The sequence below is a fragment of the Lithobates pipiens genome, unplaced genomic scaffold (assembly GCF_037356315.1).
Source record: "Lithobates pipiens isolate NorthernLeopardFrog02 unplaced genomic scaffold, aLitPip1_a1.2 Scaffold_30, whole genome shotgun sequence".
NCBI classification, from domain to species: Eukaryota; Metazoa; Chordata; class Amphibia; order Anura; family Ranidae; genus Lithobates; species Lithobates pipiens.
Window position 1 is genome coordinate 163,275,495 of NW_027507791.1, and position 17,476 is coordinate 163,292,970.

General features: G+C 49.8%; 8 pseudogenes; all 8 read right to left on the reverse strand.

The window, feature by feature from the left end:
• Nucleotides 1-1,186: 1,186 nt before the first annotated feature.
• LOC143947456 (5S ribosomal RNA) lies at nt 1,187-1,305 on the reverse strand (annotated as a pseudogene).
• Nucleotides 1,306-3,620: 2,315 nt separating this feature from the next.
• Nucleotides 3,621-3,739, reverse strand: LOC143945592 (5S ribosomal RNA; annotated as a pseudogene).
• A 101-nt stretch (nt 3,740-3,840) lies between these two features.
• LOC143949919 (5S ribosomal RNA) lies at nt 3,841-3,960 on the reverse strand (annotated as a pseudogene).
• A 753-nt stretch (nt 3,961-4,713) lies between these two features.
• Nucleotides 4,714-4,832, reverse strand: LOC143947551 (5S ribosomal RNA; annotated as a pseudogene).
• Nucleotides 4,833-4,931: 99 nt separating this feature from the next.
• On the reverse strand, nt 4,932-5,050 carry LOC143947264 (5S ribosomal RNA; annotated as a pseudogene).
• A 101-nt stretch (nt 5,051-5,151) lies between these two features.
• Nucleotides 5,152-5,270, reverse strand: LOC143949401 (5S ribosomal RNA; annotated as a pseudogene).
• A 326-nt stretch (nt 5,271-5,596) lies between these two features.
• On the reverse strand, nt 5,597-5,715 carry LOC143948295 (5S ribosomal RNA; annotated as a pseudogene).
• A 10,858-nt stretch (nt 5,716-16,573) lies between these two features.
• Nucleotides 16,574-16,693, reverse strand: LOC143948837 (5S ribosomal RNA; annotated as a pseudogene).
• Nucleotides 16,694-17,476: the final 783 nt, after the last annotated feature.

Here is a 17,476-nt window from a genome sequence, read left to right on the forward strand (position 1 = left end):
ACGTAGGCCATGTCTGCCCTGGGTGACATTCCCCCCCCCCCTCCCTTTTTGACTTTATTTTTCTTTTTTTCCCCGCCGCCACCCCCCCCCCCCCCTCTCTCCGTCTTTGCACTCTCTTCTCCACCCGTCCTCCCTTTTGACTATGCCTTGTCTCCTTACTAGCCTTCAGGACCCAGAAGAACCCCAGGGTTCTGGACACGACCGGCTCATATTTTACTCTGGTTCACATAGGTCATGATAAGCTGGCTCGCTGTGGTCCCAGTTGTTCTCCATGATTACATTTGTTCGAACGGAGCTGCACTAGTTATACTGTACTACATGTCGGAGGTGGGTTTTCTCTCTTTTCTGCATGAAACTGTAGGACTCCCCTCTGAGAACCCAGAGTTATTTGGCTGCCTATTTTTTGTTACCATGTAATTGTGACCCTGGGTCATGCTGTATGGTTGACTGTTATATTTATGTTGTTTTACTTATACTTAATAAAAGAATAAAAAATAAATAAATAAGTCAATGCCAACAACTTAAAAAAAAAGCCTATGGCATCGAGAAATCCCAGGCGGTCTCCCATCCAGGTACTAACCAGGTCCCAACCCTGCTTAGCCTTTGAGATCAAATGAGATTTGGCTCTTTCAGGGTGATGCAGCCATAGTAGATTTTTTCAGGCACGCTCAACCCTCTTGACAAACGCCAAGATGGTCACCTTGGGAAACAAACAAAAAAAAACAAGTCAACGCCAACAACATAAAAAGAAGCCTACAGCACCTAGTATTCCCAGGCAGTCTCCCATCCAGGTATTAACAAGGCGCGACCCTTCCTAGCCTCTGAGATCAGCGGAGATTGGGCGCTTTCAGGGTGATGTGCCCATAGGCAATCTCTTTGGGCACTCTCATCCCTCTTGAAAAATGCCAAGATAGTCACCCTGGGAAACAAGTGAAAAAAAACAGGTCAACGCCAACAACATAAAAAGAAGAATACGGCACCTGGTAAACCCAGGCAGTCTCCCATCCAGGTACAAACCAGGCCCAACCCTGCTTAGCCTCTGAGACCAGATGAGATTGGGCGCTTTCAGGGTGTTGTGCCCGTAGGCAATTTCTTTGTGCACTCTCAACCCTCTTGACACATGCCAAGATGGTCACCTTGGGAAACAAGGGAAAAAAAACAGGTCAACGCCGACAACATAATGAGAAGCCTACGGCACCTGGTATTCCCAGGCTGTCTCCCATCCAGGTACTAACCAGGCCCATCGCTGCTTAGCCTCCGAGATCAGATGAGATTGGGCTCTTTCAGGGTGATTTGGCCATAGGCACTCTTTTTGGGCACTCTGAAGCCTCTTGACAAAGGCCAAGATGGTCACCTTGGGAAACAAGCTAAAAAAAACAGGTCAAAGCCAACAACATAAAAAGAAGCCTACGGCATCCAGTATTCCCAGGCGATCTCCCAATCAAGACACTAACCAGACCAGATCCTTCTATGGCACCTGGTCTTCCTAGGCAGTCTCCCATCCAGGTACTAACCAGGCCTGACGCTGCTTAGCCTCTGAAATCAGACGAGATTGGGTGCTTTCAGGGTGATGTGGCCATAAGCGTTCTCTTCAAGACACGCCCAACCCTCTTGACAAACTCCAAGATGGTCGCCTTGAGAAACAAACAAAAAAAACAAGTCAACGCCAACAACATAAAAAGAAGCCTATGGGCTTACAGCGGACCTTAAAAGATGGGACCCACAAGCTCTGTCATGGTTCGGACGCTGTAATGTGTTGAAGATGAACGCGATGCCACGACTTCTGTATCTACTACAAGCCTTACCTATCAAAATACCCCAGACTTTCTTTCATGCGGTTCGCTCAATCTTTATCAAGTTCCTCTGGCGCGGCAAACATACGCGTATTGGTAGGGCAATGCTATTGCGACCGAAAGTGCGGGGAGGTATTGGCTTCCCGGACCCTGCTCTATATTACACAGCGACGCACATGACACGGGTGGTTGACTGGTGCCGGCATGGGGAACTGAAGCTATGGGTCAAGCTAGAGCAGGAGATGGCGGGGGTTCCACTGGCCATTGGAGCCCTGTGTGACTACTCACCCGATAATTGGCCCCTCGCTCGCTGAGATGGATAGTTTTTTTCACCTTTCCCACCTGACTAACTTCCCTTCTCCTATGACCTAGATTCCCTCCGGGCCTGTCTGACCAGGCCATTACCAGGCAAGCTCTGATAGGGCTTCGGAGAGCAGCCCTATTTCTTGGACCCACGGGCTGGATTACCATGGGCACCATACTGCTAGAGCAAGTACCTGTTGCATTGGATAGCTGGAGAGCTAGACAGCACATCCATTTCCTCGGATCACTACCTAACCATTCGTTCTTCTCTAGACAATTCCACCCCTTCGAGGAACTTTGCCTGGATGATGGCCCAATTCGTGGTTCCCTCTCTAGGTCCTACCAAATCCTGACAGACGCACAATCCTCCACGGATCCGCCCTTCCTAGCTAAATGGAAAAGGGACTTACAAACTACATTCTCCAAACATCAGAAGGACAGAATACTCTTTTTCGCCCATAAGTCGTCACTCTGCAGTAAATATCAGGAGATCTCATATAAGCTGATCACACGCTGGTATCGTACACCGGTGGTGTTGGTCAAAATATTCCCCGGTCAATCTGACCGCTGCTGGCGCTGTGAGCAACATGCTGGCACCATTCTCCACATTTTCTGGGAATGCCCTAAATTACAAACATTCTGGCAGCCTGTCCTGAGACTCATCCACAAGTTCACAGACATTTGCTTAGCCAATGATCCCGCAGCAGTTCTTCTCAATCTAACTCCTATGTCAAGAAAGCGTTATCATAAGTCCTTACTTAAACATCTCCTCAATGCAGCTAGGGCCTGCATCCCAAGTCAGTGGAAACAGTAATCTGCTCCAACGGTGACCCAGTGGTTCGCAAGGGTAAATGATATATAACGAATGGAAGACCTGACTGCCACAATAAGGGATAAAACGGAGGAGCATGGGAACAGATGGTTCTACTGGACCCAGTTTCCCTTTTTCGGAAGAATACCTCCGCGAGACATAGTAAGCTCATGGTGATCGTTGGAGATTACTGTTCCAAACGTTGGACAGCTGATGAGCTGGTAAACCGAGGGCGTCTCTTGCTCCCTGGGAGGGGACCCCACCCTATCCACTCTACCCACGACACCCCCTTACCCCTTCTTTTCCTTTTCTGCAATTTCCTTCCTCAATCTTCTCTTTCCCCTTCTCCCTCCTTTCAGTTCTACTATTTCCCTTCTTAACTCAAAAAAGGGAAAAGAAAATGGTATGTTCCGACCCCATTTGACTACTACACAATGCTCTTCCCCTATCTATGGATATATAAACTCTTCGAGGGTAGCAGGGCTAGTATCAATAATATTTTAAGTGGTAGAGGATCCCAACGAGATGGAGCTTTAATCTCATCTTGATATGACTGCAAAGCTGTACACGTGCTATTCTCCTCTGACTTCTTACCATTGGCTCTGATATCCATGCAATATGATCGTTTGTTTGTAACTATTTGTATCACACATTCTGTGAAGTTGCCTTTGCATTGTATGTCGCATACTACTGAATAAAAAAAAAAAAAAAGAAGCCTATGGCACCTGGTATTCCCAGGTGGTCTCCCATCCAGGTACTAACCAGGCCCAACACTGTTTAGCCTCCGAGATCAGACGAGATTGGGCGCTTTCAGGGTGATGGGGCCGTAGGCAATCTCTTCAGGCACTTTCAACCCTCTTGACAAACGCCAAGATGGTCACCTTGGGAAACAAGCAAAAAAAAAATAAGTCAATGCCAAGAACTTAAAAAAAAAGCCTATGGCATCCAGAAATCCCAGGCGGTCTCCCATCCAGGTACTAACCAGGTCCCAACCCTGCTTAGCCTCCGAGATCAAATGAGATTGGGCTCTTTCAGGGTGATGCGGCCATAGTAGATTTTTTCAGGCACGCTCAACCCCCTTGACAAAAACGCCAAGATGGTCACCTTGGGAAACAAACAAAAAAAACAAGTCAACGCCAACAACATTAAGAGAAGCCTACAGCACCTAGTATTCCCAGGCGGTCTCCCATCCAGGTATTAACAAGGCGCGGCCCTTTTTAGCCTCTGAGATCAGAGGAGATTGGGCGCTTTCAGGGTGATGTGCCCATGGGCAATCTCTTTGGGCACTCTTATCCCTCTTGAAAAATGCCAAGATAGTCACCCTGGGAAACAAGCGAAAAAAAACAGGTCAACGCCAACAACATAAAAAGAAGAATACGGCACCTGGTACTCCAAGGCCGTCTCCCATACATGTACTAACTAGGTCCAACCCTTCTTAGCCTCAGAGATCAGAAGAGATAGGGTGCTTTCAGAGTGATGCGGCTGTAAGCGATCTCTTTAGGCACTCTCAACCCTCTTGACAAATGCCAAGATGATCACTTTGGGAAACAAGCGAAAAAAACAGGTCAACACCAACAACATTAAAAGAAGCCTGCGGCATCTGGAAAACCCAGGTGGTCTCCCATCCAGGTACAAACCAGGCCCAACCCTGCTTAGCCTCTGAGACCAGACGAGATTGGGAACTTTCAGGGTGTTGTGCCCGTAGGCAATTTCTTTGTGCACTCTCAACCCTCTTGATAAATGCCAAGATGGTCACCTTGGGAAACAAGGGAAAAAAAACAGGTCAACGCCGACAACATAATGAGAAGCCTACGGCACCTGGTATTCCCAGGCTGTCTCCCATCCAGGTACTGACCAGGCCCATCGCTGCTTAGCCTCCGAGATCAGATGAGATTGGGCTCTTTCAGGGTGATTTGGCCGTAGGCACTCTCTTTGGGCACTCTGAAGCCTCTTGACAAAGACAAAGATGGTCACCTTGGGAAACAAGCTAAAAAAAAAAGGTCAAAGCCAACAACATAAAAAGAAGCCTATGGCACCTGGTATTCCCAGGCGGTCTCCCATCCAGGTACTAACCAGGCCCGACACTGTTTAGCCTCCGAGATCAGACGAGATTGGGCGCTTTCAGGGTGATGGGGCCGTAGGTGATCTCTTCCAGCACTCTCAACCCTCTTGACAAACGCCAAGATGGTCACCTTGGGAAAAAAGTGGAAAAAAAAACAGGTCAAGGCCAACAACATAAAAAGAAGCCTACAGCACCTAGTATTCCCAGGTGGTCTCCAATCCAGGTACTAGCAAGGCCCAACCCTGTTTAGCCTCTGAGATCAGAGGAGATCGGGCGCTTTCAGGGTTATGTGCCCATAGGCAATCTCTTTGGGCACTCTCAACCCTCTTGACAAATGCCAAGATAGTCACCTTGAGATACAAGCGAGAAAAAAAACAGGTCAATGTCAACAACATAAAAAGAAGAATACAGGACCTGGTATTCCAACGCCATCTCCCATCCAGGTACTAACTAGGCCCAACCCTTCTTAGCCTCAGAGAAGAGAAGAGATAGGGCTCTTTCAGGGTGATGCTGCTGTAAGCGATCTCTTTGGGCACTCTCAACCCTCTTGACAAATGCCAAGATGGTCACCTTGGGAAACAAGCGAAAAAAAAAAAAAAACGAATCAATGTCAACAACATAAAAAGAAGCCTACAATAACTGGTATTCCTAGGTGGTCTCCCATCCAGGTAATAACCAGGCCCGACTCTTCTTAGCCTCCAAGATCAGACGAGATTGGGTGCTTTCAGAGTGATGTGGCCATAGGCAATCTCTTCAGGCACTCTCAACCCTCTTGACAAACACCAAGATGGTTACGTTGGGAAACAAGCGAAAAAAAAAAACAGGTCAACGCCAACAACATAAAAAGAAGTCTACGACACCTGGTATTCCCAGGCGGTCTCCCATCCAGGTACTAACAAGGCCCAACTCTTCTTAGCCTCCAACATCAAACAAGATCGGGTGCTTTCAGGTTGATGTGCCCGTAGGTAATCTCTTCAGGCACTTTCAACCCTCTTGACAAACGCCAAGATGGTCACCTTGGGAAACAAAAAAAAAAAAAGTCGGAAGCTAGAGACAATACGGCCCGAGTCCTCAATTTAATCCATGCGGCGCATGTACAGGGAAGGCCCTTGCTTATGTTGTCAACGGACGCGGAGAAGGCCTTTGACAGGGTGGCCTGGCACTTTATGCAGGCCACCCTGGAACATATAGGTCTTGGCCCCAACATGATGAGCTGGGTAATGTCGCTTTACTCCACGCCGTCGGCAGCGGTACGGGTGAACGAGTGGTGCTCGGACTCTTTCCCCATCACTAATGGGACGAGGCAGGGGTGCCCTCTGTCTCCCCTAATTTTTATTCTGACACTGGAACCACTTATGTGTCACGTTCGGAATGACCCGAATATTACTGGCATATCCAAACCCTCGGCACACCACAAAATTGCGGCGTACGCTGACGATCTAATTTTTTTTGTCTCCAATCCACACATTTCGCTTCCCAATATACTCGCGGCTCTCCAGCTCTCCGGCAGCCTATCAAACTATAAAATCAATTGCGCCAAGTCGGCTGTATTGAATATATCGGTCCCGGATGGTGAGGCCAAGAGGCTACGCTCCGCTTTTCCATTCTACTGAGCTGAAAAATCTATACGTTACCTGGGCGTGGACATCGCAGCGGATTTGGCGCAATTGTACCCGCTTAATTTTGTCCCTCTCCTGAATAGACTGAAATCTGATTTGGGAAACTGGCATGCTTTAACACTGACCTGGTTCGGGCGCTGTAATGCATTCAAAATGACCGCCCTCCCGCGGATCTTATACTTGTTCCAGACATTACCGATCCGGTTTCCCCCAATTTTTTTCAGACAACTGCAGGTGCTGCTCCGGGACTTTATTTGGGCGCGCAAACCGCCCAGAGCCCATTTGCAATTGCTTGCCAGACCAAAGGACAAGGGGGGTCTGGGTCTCCCAGATCTGAGACAATACAACAGAGCGACTCTGCTAGCGAGAGTCGTTGATTGGCATTGTAATGGGTCACACAAGCAGTGGGTGGAGATGGAGATTGAGGATGGATCCATTCCCCTATTGACCTCCCCGTGGCTCCTGTCCTCCATACCAAAAGACCTCAGAGATCACCCCGTAGTGGGAGCTACATTGGCTGTTGTGCGGAGGTTGTTCCGCTGCACACACATTGCTCCCCTGCCGTCACCAATGACTCCGGTTATAGGTAATCCAGACTTCCCACCGGGATTTACCAACAAGAAACTGCGACAGTTGACAGTGGTGGGGAAACAGCGTCTGGGAGAGGTGTGGCCCTCAGGAGGGCTCCCGACCACGCAAACTGTCGCTGAGCTTTCTGACCCTCCGCTTGACTTGTTTAGTGCTTATCAACTTCGTCACTTTCTTCTGGCCATACAAAGGGCCCCCTACACTCCTAGAGACCTGACGCCCTATGAATCCATCTGTCACAAAAGGGAACCTGTGTGACACACCCTCTCCCTCCTGTACAACCTATTGAGTAGTCAGGAGGAGGAGTCGACCCCACCATTTATCCACAAATGGGAGAGGGACTTAGGCATCACATTTACCCCACAACAGATAGGGAAGATCCTGACCTTAGTACATAAAGCTTCCATCGCAAACCAATATCAAGAATCAGGATACAAGATAGTCTCACGCTGGTATAGAGTCCCATACCTTCTGAATAAAATGAATAGATCGATCCCGGATGTTTGTTGGAGGTGCAATTCAGATACGGGGGACCATGGGACACATTTTCTGGGCATGCCCGGCCTTGAGGAACTTTTGGGTGGAGGTGACTGGGACGATAAAAACTCTCACAAATGTAGATATCGCAGACAACCCAGCAGCGTGCCTTCTACACTTGACCGAACAGCCTGTTTGAAAATACAAAAAAACCCTCACGATGCAACTCCTGAACGCCGCCCGGGCCTGCATTCCCACACTGTGGAGGCAGCCTCAGCCCCCATCCAAGGTGCTGTGGTATTCCAAAGTCAATCATATTCTCCGGATGGAAGAATTGACTGCCAGGGGGCGTGGCCTGGACAGCAATGGAGTAGGGCGCTTGTGACCTGAGCTCCGCTCCTACCGCGATCTCCTGCAGTGATCCTGGGTGCCCACTGACTATTTTACCTGCAACTTTACCGGTGTAATACCCGTTACTTTCCCGTGTATAACTTGGGACAATGTCTCCGACGAAGAAGCAGTCTGCAGCGGCGGCATCTCTTGAAAAATTCCGGCGGGACCACGAGGGCCAACATGGCGGACAGTCCCCTCCGGCTGCAGAACCTGCTACCTCAGACACGGCGAAGGTGCGTGAGGCGATTTCTACCTGCCAGGCCACACTGACAACTAAGCTTGAGGAGGTCAAGGTGGACGTCTCACTTATCCGGCAAGACATGGCTAAACTGCGTGACAGAGTGAAGGAAACAGAAACCCGGATCAGTCAGGCTGAAGATGTCCTGTTCCCTCTGCAGCATGCCCAGGAGGATGTGCAAAGACAACTCCAGCAGCTGGCGCAGAAACAGGATGACCTCGAGAATAGGGCCCGCAGATCTAACCTCCGATTCATCGGCCTACCGGAGGGCTCCGAGGGGGCTGACCCGGCGACATTTCTGGAATCTCTCCTGATCAAGGCCTATGGTAGGGAGGCGTTCTCTACCTCCTTTATTATCAAAAGGGCCCACAGAATGCCTGCCCGCCCGCCGCCGGAGGGGGCACCTCCCCGCTTGTGCATTGCTAAGCTGCTAAACTACCGAGATAGGGATGCTATCCTTCGCCTTACCCGAGAAAAAGGCAACATCCGGTTTCAGAACGGACATATATCGGTGTTTCCCGACTTCTCCGCAGAAGTTCAAAAACGTCGTTCCCGATTCGTGGAAGTTAAGCGGTGCCTCAGGGCACATCACCTCAAATACGCCATGTTGTACCCGTCCAGACTCCGCGTTGTGGGGGAAGATAGGGCCTACTTTTTTGAAGATCCTGAGATGGCGGTATCCTGGTTGGACCAGAGAGACGCGGCTCGAAATCGGCCACCTCGGAACTAAAATCGTTGGAGGATTTGTGAGTTCTCTATCTGCTCCCCCCTTTCTATTTGCCCGTGTGCAAGCAGATCGCTGTTGGACTGCCTATGCGTGGTTCACTAACCTCAGTCCCTGAATTGATACTTATGTTCCCCCTCTCTACCATGGATGGCCGTTACTCTTGTGGACTGAACATTTGCTGCTGCCTATGGCCACGCTCTGCGGGCATCCCCCTGGTTCGTTACACAGTACCCCTTCCCCCTCCCTGTTAGTTTGGGGGGCCCGCTTGGCGGGCTTTATTGGGCCCTTTCCCTGGGTGGGTGGTGGGGTTGCGGGTCATCTGGACTTGCTGCGTGGGACTGCAGAACTTTGACTTTCTCCTGATACATGCCCTTTACTGGACTGCTATGTCCCGCTGCTGAACTGGGCACCGCACCAATGGGAGTGGGGTGGGAAATGGACGCATGGTCCGGCTCCGGCCTACAAGCCGGGTTATGACGAGAGAGGATTTGGTCTTGTCACTGGGTCCATATCTGGCAAAGTCCACCCCCGTGGCTTATTGTTACTGACATTGCCTAGTGTTATATGGTTTGTTTTGGGAAGGGAGCTCCAGCCAAGTTGGGGTGGCTGAGAGCAGGGAGGGTGGGGATGGGTTGTAGTTGTTATGTTACATTATGTTATGTTCTATGCTTATTTTATGGCACAAGCTTTATTTGGTTATGGAACAGACAAATGTCTCTTTTTTATGTCTACTCTGATAAATATGGGGATGGATACTGTTTTGTCAGGTGGTGTGGGTACTATTTTTCTCCTTGTGATACTGGCTGAGACCATGCCATGGGTACCCTTAAGTTACTGACGTGGAATGTCAGGGGAATTCGGGATAAAATTAAGAGGGCGGCAGTGTTTGGGTGTCTTAAAACTTATAGAGCGGATATCACAGTTCTGGTGGAGACGCATGTAACTGGGAGATTGCAAATAGCTTTGCGTCGCCCGTGGATTGGCTGGGCCTACCACGCCACCCATACGTCCTATTCTCGCGGGGTGTCTGTATTGATATCTAAGACGGCACAGTTTTCCTTGGTGTCTTTACAGACAGACCCACAGGGCAGATATATATTTATACACTGCTTATTGCACGGCGAACAGTACATTATTCTCGCCTATTACGTACCCCCGCCCTACGATCATAGACTAATTACAGAGGGATTATTTTTTATGGCTCAACACCCTAATGTCCCAGCGATTTGGCTGGGAGATTTTAATATGGTTTTGAATCCAGGGGTGGATAGAATGAGCTCTACTCGAGGGGACCATCCACAGGGGGACACTGGCCTAGGTCGCACGTTTCAGGAATTCTCTCTTACAGATCTATGGCGATTTAAATATCAGGCTAAACGTGTTTACTCCTGTTTCTCTGCAACTCACTCCACCATGTCATGCATTGATTATATTGCTGTGTCCGCCCAGTTGTTACCCAGGCTAGTAGACACGGGCTATTATGCTAGATCATTGTCAGACCACGCCCCTTCCTGGGCAACTTTTTCCTTGACCCGGCCTACTGGACCGAAACCATGGCGGCTTCACCCCTTCTGGTTAACCACCTTGAGTGACAGTGAAGACTTAGGGGATGAATGGCGGTTTTTCTTTACTACTAATCAGGGAACGGCTCCGGTTGATTGTACCTGGGAGGCTTTTAAACTGCACGTACGCTCCCCTTTAACACACCGGATTAACCGGTTGAAGCGTACCTCCAAGACTTTGCTGTCTAATGCCCTACGGGAGCTGGACTCGGTGACCACTGACTTCACCACTGACCCCACACCTGCTAAGGCCCAGATATTAAGACACCACACAAGGATAGTAGATCACCTCCACACTGAACAGGCTAAGCAAAAGTTGTTTTTTGTTAAGCAACGGGTGTTTGAACAGGGAGAGAGGGCGGGAAAGTTGTTGGCCTACTTGGCGCATCGGGACTCCAAGCCCCCGGTGGTGGTTTTGTTGACTGACAATGGGGGTGCGGAGGTGACTGATCCGCCAACAGTGGCCACCATATTTCGTGCTTACTATGCTGCCCTCTATGAGTCGCAGGTACATAGGTCGAGGACTGAGACGGGGGCATACCTCTGAGCTGTCTCTCTTCCCCACCTGTCCGAGGCTCAGGTTGAGTCTCTTGAGGCCCCGATATCGGCAGATGAGATTAGACTAGCGGTGGCATCCCTTGCAGCAGCTAAAGCCCCTGGACTGGATGGTATTCCTCTGGATTTTTATGCCCACTACTCTGAGATACTAGTGCCAGAATTGTTGAGATTATATACACACATATTTGAATCCGAGTCCCTACCTGATACTCTAAAGCAGGCAGTTATTATAGTGATACCCAAGCCAGGAAAGGATCCCCACTCCCCGGATTCCTACCGCCCCATCTCGCTGCTCCAAGCAGATATTAACATTTTGGCTAAAGTACTTGCCACCCATTTGAGTGGCATCATCCTATCACTTATTCACCCTGATCAAACGGGATTTATGCCCGGGAAAAACACGGCCATTAATATCCGTCGGTTATATATGAATATCCAGGCTGAGCATGACAGAGTGGGATCGAGGGTGGTGGTGTCACTGGATGCCGCTAAGGCGTTTGATTCCATTGAGTGGAAGTATCTTTGGGAATGCTTGGGTAAATTTGGGTTTGGCCCCAATTTTATTAAATGGATTACTCTCCTATATTATCGCCCAATGGCTAGAGTAGCGGTTAATGGATGGGTGTCGGACCCCTTTCAGTTGGGCCGTGGCACACGTCAGGGTTGTCCGCTCTCTCTTATGCTATATGCTTTGGCAGCAGAACCGTTGGCTGCTGCACTTCGGGTACACCCGGCTGTAGTAGGCCTCCGACGCGGCTCTCTGGTGGAGTCGGTGAGTATGTATGCGGATGATACTTTACTGTATGTAGAGGACTCGGGTCAGTCATTGGGAGCTGCCCTGGGGGTCATAGAGGAGTTTGGTGGTCATTCCGGTCTGCGTATTAATTGGACCAAGTCACAGGTTTTACCCACTGACTTGTTCCCCCCGGACCGGAGTGCGGCTTCTCTCCCGCTCTCCAGGGTATCCTCCATCCAGTATTTGGGAGTGCAGGTTACGAGGGAGCCCAGGGAGTATATTCATCTCAATCTTGAACCACTGCTTCTGTATGTGCGGGAGAAGACTAAGGCATGGTCCCGTCTCCCCATTGGGGTTATGGGACGGATCAATATTACTAAAATGATCCTCCTGCCGAAACTCCTTTATGTACTTTGGCATTCCCCTGTCATGGTCCCTGTGGCGTTCTTTAAAACATTAGACGGTGTCTTAAACACCTTTATCTGGGGCCCCTCTAGACATAAGTTGGCATGGAACACACTTAAAAACCCGACCTCTATGGGGGGATTGGCTCTCCCTGATTTCCACACATACTACATAGCAGCCCAGGTTTCCCATTTTTATCACCACCATAGAGCGGATAGTCACAGATACCAGGCCTTGGTGGGCGGGAGGGCTGAATCCCCTGTTGACACTCCACTTCAGATGATTTTTTGGGGTGGTGGGGTTAGGGATGCCCGGTTCCGGATCCTGCCACACCACCGGAGTATTTGGAAGCTAGCCCTTAGATTACTGGGAGCTGACTATCACCACTCACATACACCGTTATGGCGCAACCCCCTACTTCGTGAGTTGTTTGGCTAACCAGATGTAGACTTGTGGGCTTCTAGGGGGATACTTTATCTGCACCAGGTGGTGTCTCCTATGGGCGTAAGGGATTTTCTCTCCCTACAAATGGAATTTAACATACCCCCTCATATGCACTTTCGCTACTTGCAATTGCGACACGCGCTCCGTGCGCAATTTGCTCAGGACTTCCCGAATGTACAGTCGTTGGCTTTGAGAGATGTAATTATGGGGGACGAACCAACTAAATTGATCTCGACTCTATACAGCCTACTCCGGGCCCGCTTGGTGGCGCAAATCACTGAACGGGCTAGGTTGAGATGGGAAGAGGATATAGGTCCCTTTGATGGGGAGGAATGGGAGGATGCCCTTGAGAACATTAAACAGGCTTCGCTTAACCTAACCGACCGACTAACGCAGTACTATGTGATGCACAAGTCCTATCTCACCCCTGTCCGGATAGCTAAGTATCACCCTGACTATGACCCGAAGTGTCCCAGATGCTCTTGTATGACTGGTACTTTCTACCATCTTCTCTGGCAATGCCCAATGGTCCAGGAGTATTGGGGGCAGATTGTCAAGTTTCTACATGAGCACATGGGTTCACCCCTTCAACTTGACCCTAAAGCCCCATACACACTATCAGTTTTTCTGCTGAGTTTTTCCTTCAGATTTACCAAAACCATATAATATGAGGTCAAACCTTAGGAGTTTCAATTTGTATGCTATCAGGCAGGCCCTTCTACTACATGGTTTTGGTAAACCTGAAGGAACAACTCAGCAGAAAAACTGATAGTGTGTATGGGGCTTAATGCCCCGTACACACGAGAGGGATTAAGTCTGACAGACTTCCGACGGAGTTCTAGCGGAGTTCCGCCGGAGTTCTGGCGGACTTTTCGACCGAACGGACTTGACCACACACCATCACACCAAACTCCGACGGAGTCGAACGTGATGACGTACGACTGGATTCGACGTAGGAAGTTCATAGACAGTAGCCAATAGCTGCCCTAGCGTCGGTTTTAGTCCGTCGGAGTAGCACACACACGAGCTGATTTTTCGAAGGGGACCGGGTCCGGCGGAGTTCCGTCTGGAAAATTTGAAGCATGCTTCATTTCTAAAGTCCGTCAGACTTTAGCAAAGCTAAAGTCCGTTGCAGCCCACACACGATCGGATAGTCTGACGGACTCAGTCCGTCGGAGTTTGGATGTCGAAAAGTCCGCTCGTGTGTACGGGGCATAAGAGTTGCCTACTCAGCATATTTCCTGATACCTCTGTTGATAAATACTTGGCTACATTTTTGCACTCTACGCTGTTTACTGCACGAAAGCTAGTGGCTAAATACTGGATGCGTCCAACCATGCCTACCATGCGGGAATGGGTAATGGACATTAATAGTAAGCTACCCTTGGTTAAACTGGTATATAGACATCGTGGGTGTCCAGCCAAATACCACAAAATATGGGATAGGTGGGTGGAAAATTTACATACATGTGTGGAGTGAGCTGTGTTGGAGTTTATATTATCATTGTCAGGAAATTTCCTTAATGTAAGATGTATTACTGTCCGTCACCTATGAAGTGGCTGATGTTTGTACCTACTGTAATGCCTTGTTATAACTGAGTTGTTCAATAAACTTGTGCTGTTTTAACAAAAAAAAAGAATTGACCGCCACCCTTCACAACACTGAAGAGGCATTTAAGCCGCGTACACACGTAGCCGTCTGTCCGACGTACTTAGTCTGGCAGACTTCCCGCCAGACTGTCCGTCGGACTTTCCGAACGGGCTACTTGCCCACACACGGCACTTTTTCAGTGGACAAATACGGCGTACTGAGTCCGCCGTACTATCCGCCCTACTTTTGAAATGAATGGACTCGCCCACACACGCGGAAGAAAGTCCGCTCATTTCGAGCGCGTCTCCAGGTAGGCGGGGCCCGCGAAGGATACGTCGCTGGACCCGCCGCCTGGCTCATTGTGAGCGGAGGACTCAGCGAGGCAACATCTGAAGAAGAAGAAGAGAAGGACAGAAGAACGGAAGGTGGCGGCGGCGGCAGAAGACTGGGCCACCGCCTGTAAAAGAGCTAGAAGAAGGTGCGGTGGCCCGGCAGAAGAACCGAAGACCCCCGAAGTCAGAAGAAGAGGCCGGCGGCGAGGAAGAAAGCCGGGCTCCTCCGCTAGCAAAAGAGCTACAAAAAGATAGCGGAGTAGTCCGGCGAGAAGACCCCCGAAGACGGAAGACCCCCGGAGCTGTGCAATAAACTATTTTAACCCTTGTGTGTTGTGTTTTTTTTGTACTTTATTTTACAGGTGAATGGGTAGGGGTACCATGTACCCCATACTCATTCACATAGGGTGGGGGGCCGGTATCCGGGGGCCCCTTATTAAAGGGGGCTCCCGGATTCTGATAAGCCCCCCGCCCGCAGACCCCGACAACCAACGGCCAGGGTTGTCGGGAAGAGGCCCTTGTCCTCATCAACATGGGGACAAGGTGCTTTGGGGTGGGGGGCCGCGCGGCCCCCCCTTCCCCAAGGCACCCCCCATGTTGAGGGCACGCGGCCTGGTACGGCTCAGGAGGGGGGGGGGGCGCTCGCTCGTCCCCCCTTTCCTGGCCGGCCGGGTAGCGTGCTCGGACAAGGGTCTGATGTGGACTTGGGGGGAACCCTCACGCCGATTTTTTCCGGCGTTGGGGTTCCCCTTTAAGTCCATACCAGGCGGCGGGTCCAGCGACCTATCCTTCGCGGGCCCCGCCTACCTGGAGACCCGCTCGAAATGAGCTGACTTTTCTCCGGGCGGGAAAAGTCCGTTCATTTCAAAAGTACGGCAGACTGGCACACACACGGCCGGATTGTCCGCCGAAATGCGAATCCGGCGGGACGATTGGAGTGTAAAACTACTTTCTAAGTCCGCCGTACTTTCGGGTCAAAAAAGTATGCCGGAGGCTACACACGGGGGGATTATCCAGCGGACTTCAGTTTGCCGGACTTTTCCACCCGCTTGTTTGATCGTGTGTACACGACATTAGTGTTACATGGAGGCCCTGGAGGTATTTTACTGGTACTCGAGACTACATTCGGGAGATGAGCAGCGCTCCTGTCCCAGAAAATGAATGAACATCTAACGTTTACCTACGTAGGCCATGTCTGCCCTGGGTGGCATTCCCCCCCCCTCCCTTTTTGTCTTTATTTTTCTTTTTTTCCCCGCCGCCATCCCCCCCCTCCTCTCTCTCCGTCTTTGCACTCTCTTCTCCCCCCGTCCTCCCTTTTGACTATGCCTTGTCTCCTTACTAGCCTTCGGGACCCAGAAGAACCCCAGGGTTCTGGACATGACCGGCTCATATTTTACTCTGGTTCACATAGGTCATGATAAGCTGGCTCGCTGTGGTCCCAGTTGTTCTCCATGATTACATTTGTCCGAACGGAGCTGCACTAGTTATACTGTACTACATGTCGGAGGTGGGGTTTCTCTCTTTTCTGCATGAAACTGTAGGACTCCCCTCTGAGAACCCAGAGTTATTTGGCTGCCTATTTTTTGTTACCATGTAATTGTGATCCTGGGTCATGCTGTATGGTTGACTGTTATATTTATGTTGTTCTACTTATACTTAATAAAAGAATAAAAAAAAAAAAAAAAAAAATAAGTCAATAACAACAACTTAAAAAAAAAGCCTATGGCATCGAGAAATCCCAGGCGGTCTCCCATCCAGGTACTAACCAGGTCCCAACCCTGCTTAGCCTCTGCGATCAAATGAGATTTGGCTCTTTCAGGGTGATGCAGCCATAGTAGATTTTTCAGGCACGCTCAACCCTCTTGACAAACGCCAAGATGGTCACCTTGGGAAACAAACAAAAAAAACAAGTCAACGCCAACAACATAAAAAGAAGCCTACAGCACCTAGTATTCCCAGGCGGTCTCCCATCCAGGTACTAACCAGGTCCCAACCCTGCTTAGCCTCTGAGATCAAATGAGATTTGGCTCTTTCAGGGTGATGTGCCCATAGGCAATCTCTTTGGGCACTCTCATCTCTCTTGAAAAATGCCAAGATAGTCACCCTGGGAAACAAGCGAAAAAAAACAGGTCAACGCCAACAACATAAAAAGAAGAATACGGCACCTGGTATTCCAAGGCTGTCTCCCATTCAAGTACTAACTAGGCCCAACCCTTCTTAGCCTCTGAGATCAGAAGAGATAGGGTGCTTTCAGGGTGATGCGGCGGTAAGCGATCTCTTTAGGCACTCTCAACCCTCTTGACAAATGCCAAAATGATCACTTTGGGAAACAAGCGAAAAAAACAGGTCAACACCAACAACATAAAAAGAAGCCTGCAGCATCTGGAAAACCCAGGCGGTCTCCCATCCAGGTACAAACCAGGCCCAACCCTGCTTAGCCTCTGAGATCAAATGAGATTGGGCGCTTTCAGGGTATTGTGCCCGTAGGCAATTTCTTTGTGCACTCTCAACCCTCTTGACAAACACCAAGATGGTCACTTTGGGAAACAAGCGAAAAAAAACAGGTCAACGCCAACAACATAAAAAGAAGTCTACGACACCTGGTATTCCCAGGCGGTCTCCCATCCAGGTACTAACAAGGCCCGACTCTTCTTAGCCTTCAACATCAAACGAGATCGGTTGCTTTCAGGGTGATGTGCCCGTAGGCAATCTCTTCAGGCACTTTCAACCCTCTTGACAAACGCCAAGATGGTCACCTTGGGAAACAAGCAAAAAAAAGAAAAATAAGTCGGAAGCTAGAGACAATACGGCCTGAGTCCTCAATTTAATCCAAAAAA